Here is a 25,402-nt window from a genome sequence, read left to right on the forward strand (position 1 = left end):
TAATTTCTTAAACATATGTATTTAGAATATATAAAAGAAAACTAAGAAAACAATGAACGAACGAAGAGATAGGTCATACTGGGCCGGGCTACTAGAGGCTGCGCTGAGGCGAGCACATGCTATGTCTTGCAGCAGGCCAGACAGGAACGGTTGGATCGAGCATTTGATCATGTAAAAGTGGGCGCATCCTAAACGGTTTGTACCGTATCGCTGAGCTAGCACAAAAAATGCCAGTTTATTAGGCGGCCTTTGGTCCTTCCCCTTGCCCCCACACATTAGGTGGGGGTACTTGTACAATACAGATAGAGATGTAAATATAAATTATTAAAAAAAAAATTCTCATCTTCTTTGTTTTCACCACTATACACCACCGTTACACGCCTGCATTCAAATACACCGATACTACGATCCTTCAGAAGACAAAAACAAACCTTCACAGAATCAACCTCCTCATACAAAAAACTGAACGCGCACCTGATAACTCAGTCTCAGCTTCCGCTAAAATGAATCATACTAACTTGAAGATGTCATCCTTGGTGTCTTTCCTCCAAATTTCCAACCAATCTTCCAGACATTGTTGACAGACAAGAGCTGTAAGGAAAAGTAAATCAGTGGTACACGATGTCACACACAACGACAAACTGTGTTCCTTTTTTTCCTTCTCTGATGAAGTCTTCATCAGTCTTCCCAGGATATTGCCAGGCTCGGATCCTTCGGTCTGTGAAGGAAACATAAACTATATGTGAAGGCAAGAAATAGTCAACTTGTTCCCTCGGTTAGCTTTGGCTGCACAAGACATGAAACAATCAACGAAATCAAAGCGAAGAATCAAACAACCAATGTTACAGACAGTTACACATCAAGTAGATATAATTTCTAACGTGAAATTAGTCGTGCCTAGCGCTATGATCAAATGGGTGTCACATTCGCAGATGACACCATTTAAATGATACTGTACTTGTTTGGGACCAAGTGGGAAAACAGAAGACACTGTTTTTTCTTTAAAAAAATATCGTCAGCTTCAACTGCTACCAAGAACGACATTGGAATCAATGATAGAGGCATAGAGCACTAACAAAATGCACCCCCCCCCCCCCCCCCCCCACACACACACACACACCCCACCTGCCATTCTGACTTCCAGTTTGCATCTCTAGGAGACTGTAAACAACCAAAAATCATGCCGATCGGAGAAGCTATTCTGTCCGCCTTCATGCAGGCACTCTTCAAGAAAGTGATTGCTGTCGCTTTTGGTGAACTGAAATTACCTCAAAATGTAGCCGAGGAGCTGGAGAAACTATCCAGCAGCCTGTCGACCATTCAGGCCCACGTTGAAGATGCTGAGGAGCGGCAGCTGAAGGATGAGGCGGCACGAGACTGGCTTGCCAAGCTCAAGGACATCGCATATGAGATGGATGACTTGCTTGATGATTATGCAGCTGAGGCCCTTCGATCCAAACTAGAAGGCACATCCAACTACAACCATTTGAACAAGGTGAGGAGCTGTTTCTGCTGCTTTTGGTTCAACACTTGTTTATTCAACCACAAGATATTACAAGACATACGGAAGGTAGAGGAGAAGCTCGACAGGCTTGTCAAACAAAGACAGATTATTGGCCCAAACATGATCAGTACTACGGACAGGAAAGAGATAAAAGAAAGACCCGAGACCAGTTCAATCATTGACGACTCAAGTGTGTTTGGAAGAGAAGAAGATAAAGAGATCATTGTGAAGATGTTGCTTGATCAAAAGAACCGTGCCAACCTTTCTATTCTTCCCATAGTGGGTATGGGCGGACTAGGGAAGACGACTCTAACACAGCTGGTCTACAATGATACAAGAAGACCTCTCAAAAAAGCTAACAGATAAAAGGTTTCTTCTAGTACTTGATGATGTATGGAATGAGGACCCTGAAAAGTGGTATACATATCACCGTGCTCTAGTTACTGGGGGAAAGGGAAGCAGAATCGTAGTAACCACAAGGAACAAAAATGTGGGGATAGTAATGGGCGGGATGGCTCCATATTATCTCAATCAGTTATCTGACGATGATTGCTGGTATTTGTTCAGAAGCTATGCATTTGTAGATGGTAAATCCATTGAAGACCCAAATTTGGTACGAATAGGCATGGAAATTGTAAAGAAGTTGAAAGGCCTGCCACTGGCTGCAAAAGCAATAGGCAGCTTACTATATTCCAAGGATACCGAGGATGATTGGGAAAATGTATTAAGGAGTGAAATATGGGAATTGCCATCAGATAAGAACAATATATTACCAGCTCTGAGATTGAGTTACAATCATTTGCCGCCCGTACTGAAGAGATGTTTTGCATTTTGCTCGGTCTTTCACAAAGATTATGTGTTTGAGAAAGACAGGTTCGTCCAGATATGGATGGCCCTTGGGTTTATTCAGCCATAGCAGAGGAGAAGAATAGAAGAGACTGGAAGTAGCTATTTTGATGAATTACTAAGCAGGTCCTTCTTCCAATATCACAACGGTGGATATGTGATGCATGATGCTATGCATGATCTAGCACAGTCGGTCTCAATCGATGAATGCCTCAGACTGGATGACCTTCCAAACAGCAGCAACCCTGCAAGAAGTGCCAGATGTTGGAAATATGAGCAATTTACCGAATGATTTTATTAACAGAAATACTAGATAAAGCATGACTAATATAGCAGAGATAAAACAAGCCATGCGATCTGACAGAGAGAAGGTAAATAGCATCTGCATATATGAACTGTAGCCAAATATATCCAGAGCAGATAATAGAGCAAAGTGCATATATGAAGTAGAACGGGACATATGTAGGGCAAACACTAGAACAAGGAACTGTGGCAGGACCTCGAACAGAAAGAAGAACACATATGGGACAACAGCAGCAGAAGCACTGGACTTGGGGTCGGTGTCCTCGCCAGCCATGTCGTCGAGGAGGTTGTCGACGTCGGGGAAAAAGTCGTCGTCGGGGAAGTAGTCGTCGGAGTCCGGGGCGTCCGTGACGAAGAATTCAGTAGTCGCGCGGAGGGCTCCCCAAAAACCTTATCACCCTTCTCCCGTACAGGACTCAAAGAGGTGCGGTTTCGGAGGCCTACTGTCCCGACCTGTGGTGCATGCCGCAAGTCGGGATGGGGAAGAACGTAGCAGCAGCGCAGTGCTCAGGAACTTGGTGGCGAGAGGGAGATGATCTTCTGGTGCATCTCTCTGAGAGGAGCGACCTCCCTTTTATATAGGCGCAAGAGAAGGAGGCGAGAGGCTGCGCCGGGAGCTGAAGGGAATGAGGGAGACGAAACGAACAGGCAACAGCCGAAGAGTGCAGCGTTCGTATTCAATATCCACTACAGCAAAAACTTTCCAGTCCCGAGTGACCTTTCGTATACCCGTAGTGTGTGGCAAAAATTTAGACATCGGCTCATTCCCGCAACCCGCGGCGCGTCGTGACATGGCGAGGCGGGTGGCGGAGGAGGAGCGCGCGTGGATGTCCCTCTTGTTCTCATGCTCATACAAGTGGGGAAAGAACCTCCCTTATAAGGAGGTCCAACTCCCACTAAACTAGCAATGTGGGACTAAACTTTAGTAGTATCCCTTGCCTTGCACGAATGGGCTAAGTGGGCCTCTAGGGTTTATTTAGGAATTTCTGAAATAGTTATTGGGCTGCCCCAAAATAAACTAAATTCCAGCAATCCCCCACCAGATCCCAGAGGCACACAAAAATTTGCCTTTGATTCCAAAACACTGTTTTATATACCGGTATTGCAGTGGAGACTGTTAAGTTGAACTTCCACCTAAAACTCTATGCTACCTAGTAAGCAACTTGAACAGTGGACTGGGCCTTGAACTGCAAGTTTTCTGCGAATCTAGCTTCACACAAAGCTTTGGCCGATACTAGGCTACCGTGGGTCTTCCCCGCGGGTGGAGCTTATGCGTCATACTCCGTGACCTTTCATGAGTTTACTAGAGAGAATCCTACTCTCATAGATTGCGACGTTTGACAATCAGACTCATATAGGTGCGTTCTTTAAAAGATGTTCTGCAGGACAACATCTCTGCTTCAATAAGCTACTTAGAACACATTAAGATATACATCAACCTGCCATGCAGATTTAGGAGAGTATTGCATCTTCATGGAGTGGTATTGTTAACAGTAAGGATACTCTCCTCTCAGTTGACCAACAGCTTGTCTTCCACATCTAATTCACGGGATCTCCGATCACGAAGAATAGGTTACCACTATGAACAACTCATATTGTGGGTCTCATACCCATCTCCCTCGATGCATTATCAATCACATTACGTGATAGACCCTTAGTAAAAGGATCTGCCAGATTTTTAGATGTTTGGATATAATCCAATGCAATAACTCCGGAGTTTCTCATTTTCCTGACAGATTTTAACCTTCTCTGAACGTGTCTTGATGACTTCATGCTATCCTTTGAGCTGCTCATTTTCGTGATCACAGTTTGATTGTCGCAGTTCATAAGGATGCCCGATACAGGTTTCTCAACAACCGGCAAGTCATTCAAGAGCCGACGAAGCCAATCTGCTTCGACCGTAGCTGTATCTAGTGCTGTGAGTTCTGCTTCCATTGTTGACCTCGTTAAGATGGTCTGCTTGCAAGACTTCCAAGAAATAGCGCCACCTCCATGAGTGAATACATATCCGCTCGTGGCCTTTATCTCATCAGCATCTGAGATCCAATTTGAGTCATTATACCCTTCAAGCACCTTTGGGTGCCCAGTGTAGTGAATTCCATAATTCGCAGTGCCTTTCAAATAACGCAAAACTCTCTCTAGAGCTTTCCAATGCACATCTCCTGGTTTTGAGACAAACCGACTCAGTTTGCTAACAGCAAAAGAGATGTCAGGTCTTGTAGCACTGGCTAAGTACATAAGCGAGCCAATAATCTAAGAATACTTCAATTGATCTCTAGCAATTCTTCGATTCTTTCGAAGCAGCACGCTAGCATCATATGGTGTTGGAGAGGGCTTGCAGTCACTATAGCCAAAGCGACTCGAGATCTTTTCCACATAGCGAGATTGAAGCAATGTAATCCCACCATCATCGTCTCTCAACAACTTGATGTTCAGAAAGACATCAGACACTCCTAAATCCATCATCTCAAAACAACGAGATAGGAAACCCTTGACATCCTTAATAACATTCAGATTTGTTCCGAAAATCAGTATGTCATCAACATACAAGCAAAGGATAACTCCCTCGCCCCCACCATGGCGATAGTACACACATTTGTCAGCTTCTTTCACAACAAAGCCTGCAGCTGTTAAAGTTCTTTCAAACTTCTCATGCCACTATTTGGGTGCTTGCTTGAGTCCATACAAAGACTTCAGCAACTTGCACACTTTCCCTTCCTGACCATATAGTACAAACCCATCTGGTTGTTCCATATAAATTTCCTCGTCCAACTCTCCATTTAGGAAAGCAGTCTTAACATCCATTTGATGAACGAGAAGACCATGTGAGGCAGCTAGTGAAAGTAGAACTCGAATAGTGGTCAGTCGAGCCACAGGTGAGTAAGTATCAAAGAAGTCTTCACCTTCCTTTTGGGTATAACCCTTAGCCACGAGCCGAGCCTTGTACTTTTCAATAGTACCATCAGGCCTAAGCTTCTTCTTGAATACCCATTTGCATCCTATAGGTTTGCACCCATAAGGACGATCAGTTATCTCCCAAATTTCATTCGCCAAGATGGAATCCATCTCGCTACGAACTGCTTCCTTCCAGTAGTCAGCATCTTCAGATGCATAGGCCTCTGAAATAGAACTGGGAGTGTCATCTATGAGATACACAAGAAAATCATCACCAAAGGACTTTGCAGTCCTCTGTCTCTTGCTCCTAGTAGGAACTTCATTGTTCTCCTCCACAGGATTTTCAAAGTGTTCCATCGAAATAGCAAGTTCAGTAATTGTAACTGGTTCCTAATTCGATGAACTAGGCATCTCCTGATTAGATGAGGTAGCCATATCCTTCGTGGGAACGATATCTTCAAAGAAAGTCGCATCATTCGACTCCATGATCGTACCGACATGCATGTCAGGTACCTTAGATTTTACAACCAAGAATCTATAATCAATGCTATGAAAAGCATATCCCAGGAAAACACAATCCACAGTCTTTGGTCCAAGCTTGCGCTTCTTTGGAATTGGCACATTGACTTTCGCCAAACAACCCCAGGTTCGTAGATAAGAGAGCTTTAATCTTTTCTTCTCCCATTCCTCGAATGGAGTTATCTCTTTGTTCTTTGTGGAAACTCGGTTTAGGACATGACATGCAATCAATATCGCCTCCCCCCACCATGCCTTGGAGAGACCCGATGTGTCTAACATGGCGTTAAGCAAATCAGTTAAGTACGGTTCTTTCTTTCGGCTACCCCATTTGACTGAGGTGAATAAGGAGGCGTCCTCTCATGGATTATACCATGTTCCGCATAAAAAACATCAAATTCATTGGAAAAATACTCTCCACCATGGTCGGACCTAAGCCTCTTGATTTTCCGATCAGGTTGGTTTTCCACTTCAGCTTTATAGATCTTGAAAAAGTTCAAAGCCTCATCCTTAGATTTCAGAAGATACACACGACAGTATCTAGTGGAGTTGTCAATTAACATCATGAAATATTTCTTTCCACCTTTTGTCAAAACACCATTCATATCACATAGATCTGAATGTATGAGTTCTAGTGGTGCAAGATTTCTCGTTTCCGCAGTCACGTGAGACTTACGAGGTTGCTTAGCTTGCACACACACTTGACACTTAGATCCCTTGACAGTGGTGAAACTAGGGATTAAGTTCAACTTCGCTAGTCGTGACATGCAACCAAAGTTAACATGACAAAGACGTGAATGCCACACATTTGATTCACTATTGTTGCAAACATGATTAACAACTTTATTGCAAATGTCTGATAAGGATAAACGAAACAGGCCTCCTGACTCATAGCCTTTACCAACAAAGGTTCCAAACTTAGATATTACAAATTTATTCGACTCAAGACAAGCTTATAGCCATCTCTACATAGAAGAGATCCGCTAACAAGATTTTTATTGACGGAGGGGACATAATGCACGTTCTTCAGCCGCATGATCTTCCCCGAAGTAAACTTCAGATCGACCATGCCAACACCACGAATAGAAGCACTTGAACCGTTGCCCATCAGCACGGTTGAAGTCCCTGCGGTCTGATAAGACGAAAACATGGAAATATCACCGCATACATGCACACTAGCACCCGTGTCAATCAACCAATCAGGAGAATGACATACTGAAAGAATAGTGGGAAATATACCATACCCAACATCCTTCATGTCAGTGTCTCCAATGACAGCATTAGCGGTCTTGCCACCTTTCCCAAGATGACGCTTGTCATAGAGATTAGGGCAACTAGGAGCCCAATGATCAGGATCCCCACACACATGACAAATACCTTTCTTCTTGTCATTCTTCTTCTTGAAGTTCTTGTGCTGCACAGCCTTGTTCTTCCCATCAAACTTTGCTTTAACATCAAACTTGCCCTTGTTCTTGAACTTGTGGGGCTGGAAGTTCTGCTTCTATACCAGATTGGCACTAGATCCTCCCTCAATACCTCGAGCACGTGTGTCCTTTGCTCTCGCCTTTTCTTCCACATCAAGAGTACCAATGAGATCCGGAACGGAAAACTCCTGTCTCTTATGCTTCAGTAAGGTAGCAAAGTTCCTCCACGAAGGAGGGAGCTTAGTGATGATACCTCCGGCAACAAACTTGTCCGGTAGCATACAATTGAAGTGTTCAAGTTCTCTAGCAATTGACTGTATTTCATGAGCTTACTCAACCACGGAGCGCTCTTCAGTCATCCTGTAATCATAGAATTGCTCCATGATGTACAGCTCAGTGCCAGCATCCGAGACCCCAAACTTGGCCTCGAGTGCGTCCCACATATCTTTTCCATTGTCAATTGACGCATACGCATCAACTATGTTCTCACCAACACTCAAGAAAGCAGCCTTAAACAGAGTATCCATTTTCTGAAAAGTTTGTTCCTGTTGGGCATCATACTCCCCTTCAGGTTTGCCAAGAGTGCCGTCATAGCAACTCATGGTTTGAAACCATAAGACTGCTCTCACGCGCCACCTCTATAGTGGATACCCTCAAACATAGGAGGTCTCATGGAAGCAGCAAAACCACTTGGTGTAAATTGCCTATAATAAGGTTTTTGGATTGTTGGAAATATGAGCAATTTACCGAATGATTTTATTAACAGAAATACTAGATAAAGCATGAGTAATATAGCAGAGATAAAACACGCCATGTGATCTGACAGAGAGAAGGTAAATAGCATCTGCATATATGAACTGTAGCCAAATATATCCAGAGCAGATAGTAGAGCAAAGTGCATATATGAAGTAGAACGGGACATATGTAGGGCAAACACTAGAATAAGGAACTGTGGCAGGACCTCGAACAGAAAGAAGAAGAACACATACGGGACAGCAACAGCAGAAGCACTGGACTTGGGGTCGGTGTCCTCGCCAGCCATGTCGTCGAGGAGGTTGTCGACGTCGGGGAAGAAGTCGTCGGAGTCCGGGGCGTCCGTGACGAAGAATTCAGTAGTCGTGCGGAGCGCTCCCCAAAAACCTTATCACCCTTCTCCCGTACAGGACTCAAAGAGGTGCGGTTTCGGAGGCCTACTGTCCCGACCTGCGGTGCAAGCCGCAAGTCGGGATGGGGAAGAACGTAGCAGTAGCGCAGTGCTCAGGAACTTGGTGGCGAGAGGGAGATGATCTTCTGGTGTGTCTCTCTGAGAGGAGCGACCTCCCTTTTATAGGCGCAAGAGAAGGAGGCAAGGCGAGGCGTGGCGTGGCGGGCGGCGGAGGAGGAGCGCGCATGGATGTCCCTCTTGTTCTCATGCTCATACAAGTGGGGAAAGAACCGACTAAACTTTAGTAGTATCCCTTGCCTTGCATGAATGGGCTAAGTGGGCCTCTAGGATTTATTTAGGAATTTCTGAAATAGTTATTGGGCTGCCCCAAAATAAACTAAATTCCAGCACCAGACACCTATCATTCTCTTGTGAAAATAGAAGTGAGACTTCATTTGAAGCCTTTCTTGGATTTAAGAGAGCACGGACACTTCTACTGCTAAGTGGATATAAATCAACGACAAGGTTTATCCCCAGTGATTTGTTCCTCAAGTTAAGGTACCTCCATGTGCTTGATTTGAACCGACGGGGCATTACCGAGTTGCCAGATTCTATTGGAAGCTTAAAAATGCTACGGTATTTGAATCTCTCGGGCACTGGTATTGCAATGTTGCCTTCATCAATTGGTAGGATCTTCAGCTTGCAAATACTTAAGTTGAAAAACTGCCATGAATTAGGTTGCCTCCCACAAAGCATAACCAATCTTGTAAATCTTCGATGGCTAGAAGCAAGAACAGAGTTGGTCACAGAGATATCCGGAATAGACAACTTAACTTGCCTTCAACAGTTGGATGAATTTGTGGTCCGTACGGACAAGGGATACAAGATCAGTGAATTGAAGACAATGAAGGGGATCCGAGGTCATATTTGTATTAAGAATATCGAGAGTGTGGCTAGTGCAGAGGAGGCAAGTCATGCTTTTCTCAGTGAGAAGACATTCATCAACATCCTGGACCTTGTATGGTTCGATAACAGGAACTTACCATCAGAAGAAGTAAATTCAGACAAAGAGATACTTGAAGTCCTTCAGCCACATCATGAACTGAAGGAGCTAACTGTCAAGGCATTCGCAGGCTCCTCCTTTCCAAATTGGTTAAGTAGTCTTTCCCACTTGCAAACCATCCACTTGTCTGATTGCACGAAATGCTCGATTCTACCAGCGCTGGGAGAGCTGCCTCAACTCAAGTATTTAGATATTGGTGGGTTTCGGGCCATTATTCAAATCAACCAAGAATTTTCAGGTACCAATGAAGTTAAGGGGTTTCCAGCACTGAAAGAGCTCTTATTTGAAGACACGACTTGTCTTGAAAAGTGGGCCTCTGTAACTGATGGTGAATTTCTTCCGTCCCTCACAGAACTTGCAGTTATGGACTGCCCGCAAGTAACAGAATTTCCACTCCTCCCATCAACATTAGTGAAGCTCAAAATTTCTGAAACAGGGTTCGCTATTCTTCCAGAAGTCCATATTCCAAACTCTCGGTTTCCATCGTCGTTAGAATGCTTACAGATTCATCAATGCCCAAATCTCAAATCCTTAAAGGAGGGACTGCTTAGCCAGCAATTATTGGCTCTCCAGCAGTTAACTATCACTCACTGTTTAGACCTAAAGGAACTGCCAGTTGAAGGATTCAGATCCCTAATTGCTCTTAAGAGTCTTCACATCTATGATTGTCCAAGGCTAGCACCATCAGGACATCATAGCTTGCTGCCGTCCAAGCTTGAAGACTTGCGCATCAGCTCTTGTTCCGATCTTATTAACCCTCTTCTTTGGGAGCTTAATGAGCTCTCTTCGCTGACACATCTCGCGATCACCAATTGTGCTAGCCTTCATTCTTTTCCAGTAAAGCTCCCTGTCACTCTGCAAAAACTGGAGATCCTCAATTGCAGTAATCTGATCTACTTGCCTGGTGGTCTCGAAGATGCACCGTGTCTATCAGCTATAACCATCTTGAAATGTCCTCTCATACCATGCTTACCAAGGCGCCTTACAAAATCGTTGAAAGAACTGTACATCAAAGGATGCCCATATCTAACAGAGAGCTGCCAAGAAAACAATGGAAGAGATTGGTGTACCAATCATGGAGATCGATGATGATACCAACATACACAGCCAGAGCATACGGAAACGACTATCCTGAATACTTTACAGCAGTAGAACACAAATGGTATGAACTAGATGTACTTTTCTTCCTTTTTATTGCCTAAACATGTTTTTGTACTAACTGTGAACTGCATACTCAAACCGATCCTCTACAGGAGATTCTGTATTCATTATTTCACCTACTTTCGCACGTTAGCACAGAGACATACTAAGGTTCAAATCTCTTGTGTGTCAAATAGCAAGCAATAAATTACACACTAGGAAACTATAGCACATCAGCAGCAACAGCATATATTCAAAGAAGAATGAAGAAAAATAACTGGATCTCCAATTCGAGTAATAAGAATGTAATAACAAAAGAAAAGCAACAAAGACTACATCATTTGCCTCATGTACCAAGAATAAACCAGCAAATACCAAAGTTCCCTACTCACAAGAACTTTTTACAGATCAGTCATGTACCATGGTCAGGCCACATCTGTTCAGAAAATAAAACCGCACTGTCCCTGCATACATAGTAGTAAGTATTTCTAATCAACGTTACAAAATAGTGTTACATTAAATTCTGAGTAGCAAATTCCAGAGTGATGATTATATACTGCTAAGCCATTAGAAATTGGTGGCTCTTTGTACATATGCATCGCCTGCCCACAGAATGCAGTTCATCCAAATAAAAATAAAACCCTAAAAAAGGTTCAAGTACTAACTTGTGCAGTTCTTTTCTTTATTTCCAGATTATCGTCTGGATTCTGCAAATAACGTTTGGACGATGGTGATATCTCGAGAACAGTTTATGCCCCACCTGCCATCAGAAGACCAATTGAATGCGCAGAACTCGAAGGAGCAGAAAACACAACCAGTACTTTCTGAACAAACTATAGTTTCAGCAGAGGAAGTGAAAATACATTATTGTTTTCTGGACATTGAACAATACATTACTGCCAGTCGCCAGATGGTTATATCTGTCATTTCATTTTTAGAAAAATAAAATCAACGCAGTCCTTTGTGTTTGCGGAATTACACTCTCCCTTCCCAAATATATGGCATTCTATAATTTTAAGATGGGCCATTTTCAAGATCATGCACTACTATGGAGTACCATCAAGGGTACTATACGTGAGCTAACAAAACAAGATAAAAGTTTTACACATGCCTTGTTAATTTATTGTGCAAAACCAGAATGGCATCTATTTAGGAACGGAGATGGTATTAAACATTGGGAACCTGACCTTCCCTCCGTCACTTCATCATCTCATATCATAGTCTGGCAACTCCTCCAGCCACAGCTAACAGTCTCCATCATCTTCCAATGCCCCATGGTACTCAGTTGCTGAAATCCTAGCTGACAGGACTTTTTTTGACAGAAACTGTCAAGAGTTAGGTCACTAGTCATTGGTAGGATAGGCTGCAACTATGCGATGGCAAGTTAGAGCTACGAGAACAGAGGCATGCACCAAGTACATGTCAATCTGATTCGCCAAAGCCTATGGAGACCAAAAGAATCAATCTGAAACAGTTAATGAGAACCCGTGAGCTTACAGCGTCCAAAATGGTGGGCGCGTTGCAGATCCGCTCTGCCCTACCTTTTCTCCTCTTCCCTCGCCATGGGTTTGTAGCGGTGCGAGCAGGTCGGGGGCGCTACGAGGCGGCGCCGGTGGCGGCGGCGATGCGACGGCGGCGACGGGGCCGGAATCGCGAGGCCAGTAATTCTTTCCAGGAACTGCGAGGTGAGGCCCAACTATTGGTTTGGTCAAATTTGGTTTTTATTTGATTTGAGGGGCGGTCAATTTTGGTTTGCTAGTTGTCAGCTTACCAGGCCCGTCCTACTGGCTGTGAGTGGGCCGAGCCCGTGCATCCACAAGTTCACGTCATTTGTATTTCCCGCACCATTGCGTTTTTTTAAAATACATTACATTGGCGAAATCACTAGTTGACGAGTACTCGTTGCAAAGATCACTCCAACCTCTTCAGGTTGCGACAAATGGCGCCCCGGCATGTGCGCCACTTTTCACAACCCGGGAGTTTTCTCTTTTTTCATAGATCCGTTTATTCAAAACGCTTTATCTCTTAAACCGAGCGTCCAAATCACGAACCGCTTTCACCGTTGGATTCCTCGCGTCGAGATCTTCAAAATTAGATCCAATGTTGATAGGTTTTGATGAACTTTTTTCACACAAAAAAACAGACGAAAAAACGAACCGGAAGCACGGGTTTTTTCTCTTTCAGAAAAAGGCACGCCCATACCTCTCACGAAATCACAACCGTGCCTCTCGCGGAAGCAAAACTGTGACTCTCGCCGAAAAAAAAGAGAGAAAACGTGCTTTTTTCGTTTCCGAGGAGGCATGGCCGTGACTCTCGCGAAAGCACAACCGTGTCTCTCGCGGAAGCAAAACTATGACTCTCGCGAAACAAAAAAGCAGAAAACATGTTTTTTTTCGTTTCCGATAGGCACGACCGTGGCTCTCGTGCCTCTCGCGGAAGCAAAACCGTGACTCTCGCGAAAGGAAAAAGAAACAGAAAACACATTTTTTTTCGTTTCCGATAGGCACGGCCGTGACTCTCGTTAAACCGTGCCTCTCGCACAAGCAAAACCGTGACTCGCGAAAGTAAAAGAAAAACAAAAAACATGTTTTTTTTTTCGTTTCCGAGAGGCACGGCCGTGACTCTCACGAGAACACAACCGTGCCTCTCGCGGTAGCAAAACAGTGACTCTCGTGAAAGAAAAAAAAACAAAAAACACGGTTTTTTCCGTTTCCGAGAGGCACGGCCGTTACTCTCGCTAAAGCACAACCGTGCCTCTCGCGGAAGCAAAACCGTGACTCTCGCGAAAAGAAACAACAGAAAACGCATTTTTTCCGTTTCCGAGAGGCACGACCGTGACTCTTGCGAAAACAAAACCGTACCTCTCACGGAAGCAAAACCGTGACCCTCGCGAAAGGAAAAAAACGTGTTTTTTCGGGCAAAAAAATTTCCCCCCAAATTTTTTTTTATCGAAAAGCTGAGGAAGACCGGTGAAAAACCAAAACGTCGAAAAAATCGTTTAAAAAGCAGAAAACGCGTGCGAAAAAAAACAAAATTCGAAGGGAGCACCCAAAGCGCGACACGTGGCGAATGGCTGAGAGCGCGCCAAGTGGCGCTGATCGTTGCGAGGCTCCCGAAAAAGCGCTAGTTAACTAATTGCTCTCCTACATTGGTTGTACCGCATCGCTAGGCTACCGCACGATAGGCCAGTTTATAAGGTCGCCTTCGGCCATCCCATTGCCCCCACATTAGGTGAGGGTACGGGCCTACAGTGAATGTATATACAGCCCTTTGTACAGTCTTGTAGATAGATGCACATACTATTGTGTTGTACATTGTACAATATATGTGAAAATACAGATGTAAATGAAATACATTTGTCTTGTAGATAGATGTACTTTACCACATCTGGCCAATAAGTACACCGTTACATACTTGCATGCAAATAGACCATACAATGATAGAGTATGATTCTTCAGAAGACAAAAACAAACGACTGCATAACCTACACCTCGACCATACAAACGACCTTACGTATTTGAAGAAAGCAGGACGTGGCTAGCGAGCGCGCATGCGCCTACCGCGAGGTCCAGCGCCCCTATTATATATGGAAAATGCAACCGGTTCCTGTGCATACGCTTTCAAAAAAGGAAACAGCCTGGTCCCTTGCCACCACATTCCCCGTGCCCACGTGATCCTGCTATATATATATTCACAGAGAAATCGGCCTAGATCTTTTTCCCCACATGCATTTATTTGGTGGTTCAAAAAGTTTTAAAAGTCGTAACTTTTGATTCAAGCGTCAAAATCCAGTTATGTTTTCACTGTTGAGTTTCTCACGACGAGTTCTTCAAAACTGATCCCATTTGGGCACGTTTCATCAAACTTTTTTCGAGGGCAACTTTAGGCGCGATGGAGGCAACTGTAGTGCTATATTGAAGCAATTTCTTCTTTTTGGCCTAGTAAGACTGCCATTAGGTTGGTTTGCATGCGTAAAAACGAGAAAAATCACACAAAAGATAAGACAACTTTAGTGCTACATACAAAGCAACTTCACTGCAGTATGTGTACCTGTGAATTTTAACATTATCCGAACTTGTTTATCATGGCTGCTTAGTTGTCTATTGTTGATGGTCAGTTGTCTACTAATGATGTTCACATGCTTATAAATACTATAAATTGTCTATCATTAATGCCCAATTGCCTGTTATTGGTAATTAGTTGCCTATCATTGCTGCCCAGTTGCCTAACTTTGCAAAATAGTTGCCTACAATATTGTTAAGTTGTTTATCATTATTTTTCCAAGTTGCCTAGATTCACCACCAAGTTATCTACCATAACTAGCAATAGCAGACACAAGAGCATCAATGGCAGACGGCTTTATGGTGTTATATGCAATTTAGAAACAACGACATACAAGCATGAACAACAGGCAACTTAGAAGTACCGGTGAGGAAGTTAGAAAAATGTTAGACAAAATTAACTAGGAAAATGTAGTGAAGTTGCCTCTAATAAAAGGAAAGTTGCTTATGAAGGTGATGTGATGTTATCTACCTCTGATTTGAAGTTGTTCTCTATCACTAATTAGTTTCTTATTGTTACTAATTAATTACTTTTAATGGAGTGAAGTTGCTTCTTTTTAGCACTAAAATGCCTCTGTTTAGCACTAAACTTCCCTCATGTAGCATCAAAGTTGCTTTTGAAAAAAAATCATTGAAACATATTCATGTGGGATTTAGTTTTGAAGTGCCTGTCGCGACCTGTCTAGCCAACACCCATGCACTCAGTAGCGATGACGAACAGACTCCCCCAGAAAAGGAAAGCACAAGAATCTGATACCATGCAAACCCACATAGTTTCGAAAAATGGAATCATGATAGAAAACTTAGATCCCATGAAAACTTTTCAACATTGTAGGCAACTTAGGTCCCTTGATGGACAACTTCCATAGTATTGTAGGCAATTGAGGATCATTCGTAGGTAACTTTGTAGCAACGTAAGCAACTTAGTTTCTAAGGTAGACAACTTAGAATCCATGTTAGGGCCAGTTCTTTTGCTAGCTTCTAGAATAAGCTCAAATAAGCTACACCCTACCCAGCTTATTCTAGAAGCCCAACCAAAATTATTATTTTATAAGCCTAATAGTTAAGACTTGACTAGTAGGCTTCTAAAAGAAAAAAAATTGGTTTGGCTTCTAGAATAAGTTGGATAGGGGGCAACTTATTCTGGAAGCTCAGAAAAGCCAGGAAAAGAACTGGCCCTTAGGCAACTTTCCACTCTACGGAAGCAACTTTAACAGCATGGTAGGCAACTAAACTATATACAACTTTAGTTTTTGATGTATGCAACTTAGCAACCATGTTAACCAACCATTACACTACTGCATACAAGTAATTAGGAGGCTACTAGGCGAATTCAGTTGTACACATGGTGCAATTCATTTATCATCAAAGTAGCTCATGTTTAGCACTAAAGTTGCCTCATCTAGCATCAAAGTTGCTTTTAAAAATAAATCGTCAAAACATATCCATATGAGATCTAGTTTTGAAGAGCTCGTCACGAGGAACCCAACGGTGAAACCAGATCATAATTTTGACACGCGGTTTGAAAGTTATAGCTTTTTGAATTTTCTCATGCCGCAATTAATGCACGTTACGTCATCGTTGAGTTCGTACACTTGGCCGGATGAGGTGGACAAAAAACAACATATTATAGTTGAAGAATCTTTTCATATATAGAATGGGTGGGTGGGTAGTTTTCTAAATCTGGAATGGAGCTTTCCCATCGTGTGATCCGTGCGCATGCGCTCGCAGTGACGTAATAGCGCAGCTGCACTTTTAAGTATTTGGGTTGAAGAAAAAGCTAAAATTATGCACGTACCTTCATCCATTACATTAAACACAATAAGAGTGGCGCAAAGGGCCAACGCTCGCATTAGCCACGTCATCGAGGCGCACTGTTCTGGCCAATCTTTGCACCGTGCCTGGCCAATCGTGTCACAGGACCAGGCCTCCTATCCCAGAAATATCTCTCCTTTGTTTTTCCCACACGCAACCTCCTCTCCCCACTCCCCATCGAGGGTTGCTGCTGCCGCCACCGCCGCTGCCTCCATCGCTCCTCCGGCTCTGGCCACCAAAGGAAGGCTGGCTTCTCCAGCGGATCTTCTCCTCTTGGTGATTTCCTCGTAGAAAGTTGCGGCGCTGCGCCTCCCCACAGTCCCGACATCAAGGCGGGCGCCGCCACGAGGTCTCGTCCCGAGGAAGCCGCGGCAGGACGAGCACAATCCAGACGAGGCCGATGCGGTCGTCGGCGCCTCCTCCGCCTCGGGATCGAACGGGCTGGTGGAGAGGGGCGCGGATCTACGCCCTCCTCAGTCGAGGGTTGGACGGACCCTCGGCTGCGGCCTGCGGGGAAACAGCCGATGGAGGCGAGCTCCTCCTCCCCCGCCGGCCCCGTGCCACCGCCCTCCACACCCCCGTCCGGTGACTAGGGCGTCTGGGCCGACGCCTCGCCGCGGCATGCGCTGGTAAGCTCGATGCGCCTAACCCGCTTCCCTGCTCTATTTGCTAAGACGTTGAAAGTGAGTGATAAGTTATTTTGAAGAGCGGGGAGTATTAGCAGGTCTACGGACTGTTGCTCGATCTATCTCGTGTGTGTCTGGATGCCTGCTTCTGCTTGATCGGGTTCACGGTTTGTTTCCAGCAATGTGAAATGCATGTTTGCATTGAACTGACTAGATTGTGCTCATTTTCTCTCTCCTTTTCTGTACGGAACAAACTCGCGTTACGAGCAGAGTACAGTTGGCTGTTCTGTTTGCGTGAGTTTATGAGGTATCATATACTATATGTTACAAATGTGTTGCCGCAAGCATGCAGTTTCATGTATTGGAGCAGGTTTGCATTGGCCAATGGTCAGAAGATAAAAGACATGCTGACACTGTGATGCTTTCTTTTAATTCCTAGGCGATGTGGTGTTTGTGCCAAGTGTGCATCTATTTGGTTCTTCAAACCAATTTCGTGCTTGTTTGGCTGGATTTGGATCAACCTTTGGATGGGCAGGAAAATTGAACAGTAAGCCGAAACAACAAAATTCGGCGAACCTGAATTTTGTTAGGATGTGAATCTGGTAGTTCGGTTGGTCATCTTCTGACAGCCCAAACAACAAAATTTGGCAAACCTGAATTTTGTTTTCATCAACTGTCAAGCGAAATGAAAAACAAGCCTCGAATTGACTGTAAATTTGGCTTGTTAGGCTTGCTGTCGTGTTCTGATTTTGGCTTTCCCGTGCTTTGCCCAACCTGGGATTCTGTGTCGATTGGGATCTGCTTACATAACTCATAGGATGGCATAGACAATGTTATCTATTCTTTAATCTAAGTCAAATACTCCCACTTATTATATAAGATATGGTCTTCATCATATGCTTTTGTAGGAAGAAGACCTCTTTACGATGACTTTTGGACGGCCTTTGAATGGTGAAGGTGATGATAAGTGCCTGTCAGTTCTGAACTCATTTGAAGAGACAATATCTCGTCAACTGCGTGCATGTAAATCCCAAGCATTGTCGAAGAAAAAAACACTAGAAGGTACTTGTATTGTCATGTCAGATATCGATCCTTTGATGCAATTACATGTTCATTATTTTGCGTTGCCTAAAACCTTGTTCCTTATTTTTTCAATTTACTGATGTCACGGTCCTTGGTCCTAGCTCCAGTAGTAATGTTGAGCTCATGCATTAAGTTTGCCGATACCAAGATAAACCCTAGCCTTTTACTAAACATACACCAAATATATGTCCCTGCTTTTTTTAAAATTACAACTGGCTTTTGTTTAGCTCTGAAATTTTTGGACTGCTGATTAGTTTGCATCAAATTGTTTTGTATATGAAGTTTTTGAAGTAACTAGGTACTTCATGTTAAGATACTTCTAACTTAGTCTTTAGATTGCAACACCAAATTAATAAAAGAATTTGGACTCTGGGCGTTGGAAACGAAAGGGAAGTTATTGAATTACTTGGTAAATGATTGGCATATTTAATTTGAACATATGCATGGTGTGCAATTTGTAGGTTTTGTGTTGTTAACTAGAAAGTTCTATTAGGACAGAGTTTGAATCGCTGCAAGATAATCCTGAGCTGGAAGAAGGTTACTGCAGAGCCTTGTTGTGTAGATTACATTTTCATAAGGTCTTAGCCCATGTTTCTTTTCCAATTCTTCATTTAAGTTGCTCAGTCTACTTTCCTTAATGCTAATACTTGACGTGTGTATCGTGATTCATGAATCATGTTGGTCATCTATGTTTGTGCTGTATTATTGTGATAACGCAGTGGTTTCAAATTAAATAATAGCAAGTCAAGTTATAAGCTGGTGGTATCTAAATTGGGAGGTTTTAAGAATTTGCCACCGCATTCATTGGCAGTTGCGGATTTACCACTTGATGTTTCATGTCATTTGGGTCCTGAACAGTTGTCATTGAGATAATGGAGTGAGACTGAAATGCCAGTGAATTGATTGGCAATCCTTAGTTTCTCTCTAATTGTCAGTGAGAGGGGAGGGACAGAGTTTGTTTCGGCACACAACTTTACCCACTATATGCATTGATTGCGATTATTGTATTTTTACTATAACTAAATGTTATGTCGTATATCATAGGGAAACAAGGTTTTTTAAGTGCTAGGCGATGAACAAGCGTTTTGCCTCCGTTTCTGAACCAAGCGCACACCTAAGCATAATAAGCGCACGTTAAGCGCTGTCCGTTTTGCCTCCGCTCAGCACCTAGGAGCACCGAACTTTCCAGTGTAGAGAGATGTGCAAATAAAGACCACCATAAGTGATTGCATAAATGAAGGCCAAGTCGTGTGATCATCTGAACGATGCTTAAGAGGGGTATTCATCAATTTCTAAATGTCATTGCACTTCTGTATGGCCGTGTAGCACTTTACCATGTCATCGTGTGCATGAGCAAACCTCATGCAAGAATACCGTCATTTCTGAAGATGATACATAAGAGGATTTTAATTGATTTCTGAATGTCTTCATATCTATCCTTATTATTAATAATGTAGTTAGCTTACTTCTACAAATACCCATCTATTTTTGTTTCATTGGTATATCCACAACTGTTGTTTAGGAGTCTGTTGTTTCATTGCTATTTTTCCTTTATAATAAATGATCCCTCTTATATAAATAGCTTCGAGGTTTTCTTAGTCCAGTAAAGCTCATTTATGATGTAACATTGACTTTCTGATAAATGGCTCACTTTTTATTCCATTAGGCCCTTTCTTGTAGAAATATGATTTGTTTCCCTATCCTAAGTCTCATCCTGGCAAATATGTATTCAGTGAGTTACTATGTTATAGTTTGTTGTTTCCCTCTTACATTAACAATGATGCAAAAATTGAAACAGACCTTACTTGTTCAGGATGGCAAGCTTTACGAGCGAGACTTGTTTTGCGATGTAATTTCAAGGGCCCTGTTATTAACGGACATTATAGGAGATAAAGAGTTCCAGTTGAATGAGTTTGTAGTGCAACTAGGTCAGGTCAGCCACCAGGGTCATTCCTTTTTCCAACCTTTACGTCACACATAATTGTTTCTTGCTTATTATTACTCATGCAGTCATAAAAATATATATGGAGATCTGTACGTGGTGGTCGCTCAGATCCCAACCGTGCTTCCACAGGTGTACCAGTTCCTCTATGTATATTCTTTGATTTTTTTAGTTCGGTTCATCTTTCATAGGTAATCCTTTGCAACAATTTTATAAGATGCTGAAATCAAAGGTGTGGGCTCTATTTGATGAGTAGAGTCTGCTATAAAATCAAGAAGAACACAAGGAGTATGGGTCTGCACGTGCCTATAAGAAGAAGATGGCTTGAGGTGATTTTTTTTCCAGTTGCGTCAACGATGAGATCTTCATCATGGACCTCAAGAGGGGCGTCGTCTTCATAGGTACTAGCTCCCTCCGCCACTCGATTCGTCTCGTGTGGGTCTTGTGAACAATTTGGAGCCATGACCCGACATTATATACTGATGAATCAAAGAGCAATAACCTAACATACTTTATACTGAACCATGTTATGGTGTAAAGGTCTCTGGACAAACAGGTGCAAGGAGGGCTTTGTTTGGTGCAGCGCAGGGGAATAGCCAATAGATGTTTAAATGGCAGATGTTTAGACTGCCAAGGATTGGATTATATTAGTCAATACAGTGAACATGTTGGTTTGTCGCCACTTGTTGTAAGCCACTTTAGATGATGAATAGATTACTAAAAACGTTTTAGTATTTACCTTCCTTACATATACATGATTTACTACATTTATGTATATCTTGCCTTTCAGCTAATGGTCAAATTCACTTGATCAATTTTCGGTATCCAATCTGATGAATGGCTTGGTGTTCGACTAACCTGAGACTGAGAGCATTTGTACATAGTATCCCTTCTACCTGAAATTGTCCCAGTGAGACGACAACTATGAGAACATAAGCTATTAACTCTATAGGTATGCATTTAGATTTCTGTGGTTCACGATACACTGGTTTATCTATGCATAAGTAAAGATTTACCCTCATTTCTAATGATTAGGCTGTCACATTATTTGATTACTAAGTATATTTGGTTGTTTGCCGATTTTGTAATTTTTGTATGGGATGTACCATTTTGTTGACCATTCTATGATTTTCTAATTAGAAAATGGATGTTTCCTGCAGAAATTCTTTTGTTCCTCAAGAAATCTCTCTCATGCCATATTCATTCGTGAACTAGGGATAATAGTTCATGTCATTTCAGGTCGAAAGGGGCTCTCCAAGGATGAGAAGGGCTGAGGTGCGGAAGCAGGGAGCCTTTCTTCTTCTCACGAGTGTTACAACCAGCCGGGGTCTTATTAAAAGTATCTTAGACCTTCCTGTAAATAGATAGTCAAAGCTTTTTTATTAAAAAAACTTTACATTTAAGTTTGAAATATTTATGTTGCATCAACTCACGCTATTCTTTTTTGTATAACATCACCCTTTTTTGTATAGATAATCAAAGTTTGAAATATTTACTGAACTTTGTACTTCTTATTCATTTGTATAGCTTATGACAAGGTACATATTCTATTTAGCATTCATGTTTACCATTGGTTATGGGTTAAACTCAGCAAAGACAGCATATTCATATGTTTGCAAATCACTTTTGCTGTATATATAAGTGCTATCAAGGATCAACCTAGACCTGCGGACGTGCGTAAGCTAGATAAGTGCGCACACGAACGCTCAAGAGGCGTGCCAATGGCACGCCCCAGTCACTAGTCAAGATGGCAATGGGGCCCCGAAACCCGCGTCCCCGCGGGTTTTTACCCTATTAGGGGACGGGGATGGGCGTCTTTTTAACCCCGCGGGGCTGCTGCTGGGTAAAGTATAAAACCCAACACGATTCGCGGATTCAAACCTGTCTGAGTAATATCCGAACCCGAAACCCGCCATCCCCGTCAAAATACTACACTAAGCGTAATTGGACATCTTGTTGAACCATGTATGGCTGAAATATGCTATTGTTTGTTGCTGAAATATGCTTATGTAGCTGTTGTTACTCCTCTTTGTAGCTGTTGTTACTCCTCTTTGTAGCTGTTGTTACTCCTCTTTGTAGCTGTTGTTATTGTTGTTTTCACTCAAGTTATGCTGCTGAAATATGCTCCTTATAGTTGTTGAACCATGTATTATTGTATTGTGCTGAAATTTGCTCCTTGTAGCTGCTGTTATTACTCTTTTTGCTCAAGTTATGTTGTTGACATATGCTTCTTGTACATGTTGAACAATGTACTATTGTATTGTGCTGAAATTTTCGCAAGTTATGCTGCTGAAATATGCTATTTTTCCTGATGCAATGTTATTCTTTGTTGCTACTATATTTGTCTAAATATGCCAATTTCCCCGTGGGTTTAGAAAACCCGATGGGTTTAGGGGACGGGCAAAAAACTAGCCCCGCGCACGGGGACGGGGACGGGGACGGGTTTGTGATTTTCTCATGGGGATGGGTTTCAGAAGGCAAAACCCGATGGGTTTCTTCCCCGTTGCCTTCTTGAGTCACTAGTGATAAGAAAGGCTGGCTAGCTGAGCACTTTTACCTGTACCTGACCATCATCAGCATCAACTCAGCCAGCAAAAAACTATACAACACTCTTGAGTGTGCTTCTGCTGATTTTCAGTCGTTTTAGCTGTTTCGTTCTCGCTAAGCCCTACAAGCGCTGAATAAGCACAAGACACTGTTAATTGGTTTTATTGTCAACGATGGTAGGATAACATATTTTGTTGTCACATTAATTCACACAGGAACTGTGCCTCTCCTTCTGCTTCCAAGGTTAAAAAAATATAACTATAGCTACCAAGAGATTTTTTTTCTTAAAAGAAAATATGTTGGAGACAAAGACAGACCAAACATTACTACTGTCCTGACAAAATAATGAACAAAAAAAATTCAGCTTACCTGCTGATCTCCATGTTAGTTAATGTTGCAAAGGAAATTCTTCATTCAACAAGGCAAAGGCATAAGAGAAATGTTCTTCATTTTCAACACAAATATACAGCTAATGAAGAGCCAAGCAGACACAAAGTAGTCAACTCAGAAAATGCAAAAACCAAAGGAAATAAGAAGATACTCTATCTCGAGACGAGCACGGCGATGTAGCGGACGAGCTCGCTTGCTCCCACTTCAATGCGATCGTACAGGGGTGCAGGAACATACGTAGCGCTCAACGGTGGATACGGTGAGTCCGCCGTTTAACATGACGATGACGGAAGCAGCGGCCTGGGTGTTCGGTTAATTCTTGAATTCGGTTAATGAAATTGCTAACCGAAAATGGCAGCTAAAAACAGCAAACCGAAAATTCGGCTAACAGTTAATTCGGTTCGGTTTTCAGTTTAAACCGAAAAGCGCAGCGCAGTGCAGCATACTAGTCACACCCTGCCCCCTTATATAGCCTAGCCATCTGCGTCCTTGTACTTAAACTGGTGTGGTGGGACTAAATAAACGAGCACTACGGCAGTTCGCTGCAGGCTGCAGCAACTGTGCACTTCCTGGTTTAGCTAGCCCACAGAATTACACGTGATTGGGTTTGGGCCTTGGATGCATGTGCTCAGCCCATGTTACTTGAGAGATAGTTGTTTGATCGCACGCGAGCCTGTGGGCCTGTCGCAGATTCTAAGCGAGTTAGCGACTTGTCGGGGGAACGAAGCTTGGGCTGTTCGTTGCCTCGCATATATAGTTCGGTTTTTGTCAGCTTAACCGAGATAGTACCGAATCTGCCAAACTTAATTCGGTTAGTGAATGCAAAAACCGAATATTCCTGTACACAGCATAAAAACCGAAACCGAAATTTCGGTTTTTTGGGTTTCGGTTTCGGTTCAATATTCGGTTTCCCAGTTTTTATGCCCACCCCTAGAAGCATATGTACCAACGGCACATGATGCTATCGGCACGTAACTTTTGGCGACGTTCCCATCCGTCACATAAAACGGCTGGTGCTTAGCAGAAAGCATATATCGCACCGCTGGTCCACCCCATGCCACCCCACCCCCTGACGCATATAGGAGAGAAACAAAAAGAGATTCATCCCTCCGGCCGCTGTACGAGGCAAAGCAGCTCGGAGTCATGGCGATGGCGGAGGCGGGAGGACGGATTCAAGTTTCTGTCAGATCATGTTGATAGGTACTTCCTCTGTAAACTAATATAAGAGCGTTTAGAGCAACTCCAATGGGAAGACCCAAACAGACATCGATTTTGTTCTTTTTTGTCCGTTTGGATCGCCAGTCCGCTCGTCCGCGTCCGCTTTTTCAATTGGGTCGGCCGGTGCGCCCAACTGGGGACGGATGCATATTTTGACATGTCCGTCTGGGCATTCCGTCGAACACGTAGTAGGTAGAGAGCTTGTAGCGAGGAACGTCGCCGGTGCCGGCCGTCCGTATCCGATTCCACGGGGGCCGGCCGGGCATGGATACCTAGGCAAGGCACCGCCGATGTCGGACTGCAGCACGGGCACGGACTCGCCGCGGGCGGACTCAGTCGACAAGCAGCCGCCCGCCAACACCGAGTCGCCCGGCGGAGGCCAGAGCAAGCGCGACCACCCCTCGCCGTCGTCCCCGCTACCGCCGCCCAAGCGCAGGTACATACACACACGCATCTCCGTGCGGCGAGGCCAGCGAAAGCAAAAATCGAACCATCCCGGTTCGGACGGCAGAGTGGACAGAGAGAGTGACTTGCCTGACGGTCTCCTGCTTGCAGCGGATGCTGGTGTGAAGGTAGCCGCGGGTGCTGCGCGGGCTGAGGCTGACCCTGGAGACGACCTTGGCGCCGCCGGTCACCGTGTACTGCAGCTCCCGGAGCCGGGCCATGCACCGGTCCATCTGCTTGCGCGCGCCCAAACCCATCAAATCCATCAAGACTCCGTACCACGAGCCCACCATGGCGGAGCGCCGACGCCGGAGGAGGACAAGCCCGCCTGTCCTCTGCTGTTGTATGATACGTCTCCAACGTATCTATAATTTATAAAGTATTCATGCTATTATATTATCTGTTTTTAGATGTCTATGGGCTTTATTATGCACTTTTATA

The 25,402-nt window shown here is 43.6% G+C and overlaps 2 long non-coding RNA genes across 5 annotated transcripts; one reads left to right on the forward strand and one right to left on the reverse strand.

The window, feature by feature from the left end:
* Positions 1 to 315: 315 nt before the first annotated feature.
* Positions 316 to 12,553, reverse strand: LOC123182442 (uncharacterized). 4 transcript variants are annotated; one of them, XR_006492148.1, is made up of 6 exons: positions 12,377 to 12,539; positions 12,023 to 12,300; positions 11,501 to 11,595; positions 11,228 to 11,299; positions 1,269 to 2,595; positions 316 to 718 (listed from the first exon to the last, which is right to left on the reverse strand). It is a non-coding gene; the product is annotated as an uncharacterized lncRNA (long non-coding RNA). The 4 variants fall into 4 exon arrangements; XR_006492146.1 differs by having other exon boundaries at positions 11,228 to 11,595; positions 12,023 to 12,198; positions 12,333 to 12,553; XR_006492147.1 differs by lacking the exon at positions 11,228 to 11,299.
* Positions 12,554 to 16,884: 4,331 nt separating this feature from the next.
* On the forward strand, positions 16,885 to 21,603 carry LOC123171477 (uncharacterized). Its single transcript, XR_006485285.1, has 4 exons — positions 16,885 to 17,340; positions 18,246 to 18,399; positions 20,234 to 20,763; positions 20,903 to 21,603. It is a non-coding gene; the product is annotated as an uncharacterized lncRNA (long non-coding RNA).
* The last annotated feature ends 3,799 nt before the right edge of the window (positions 21,604 to 25,402 follow it).

The sequence above is a fragment of the Triticum aestivum genome, chromosome 1D (genome assembly GCF_018294505.1).
Source record: "Triticum aestivum cultivar Chinese Spring chromosome 1D, IWGSC CS RefSeq v2.1, whole genome shotgun sequence".
NCBI lineage: Eukaryota > Viridiplantae > Streptophyta > Magnoliopsida > Poales > Poaceae > Triticum > Triticum aestivum.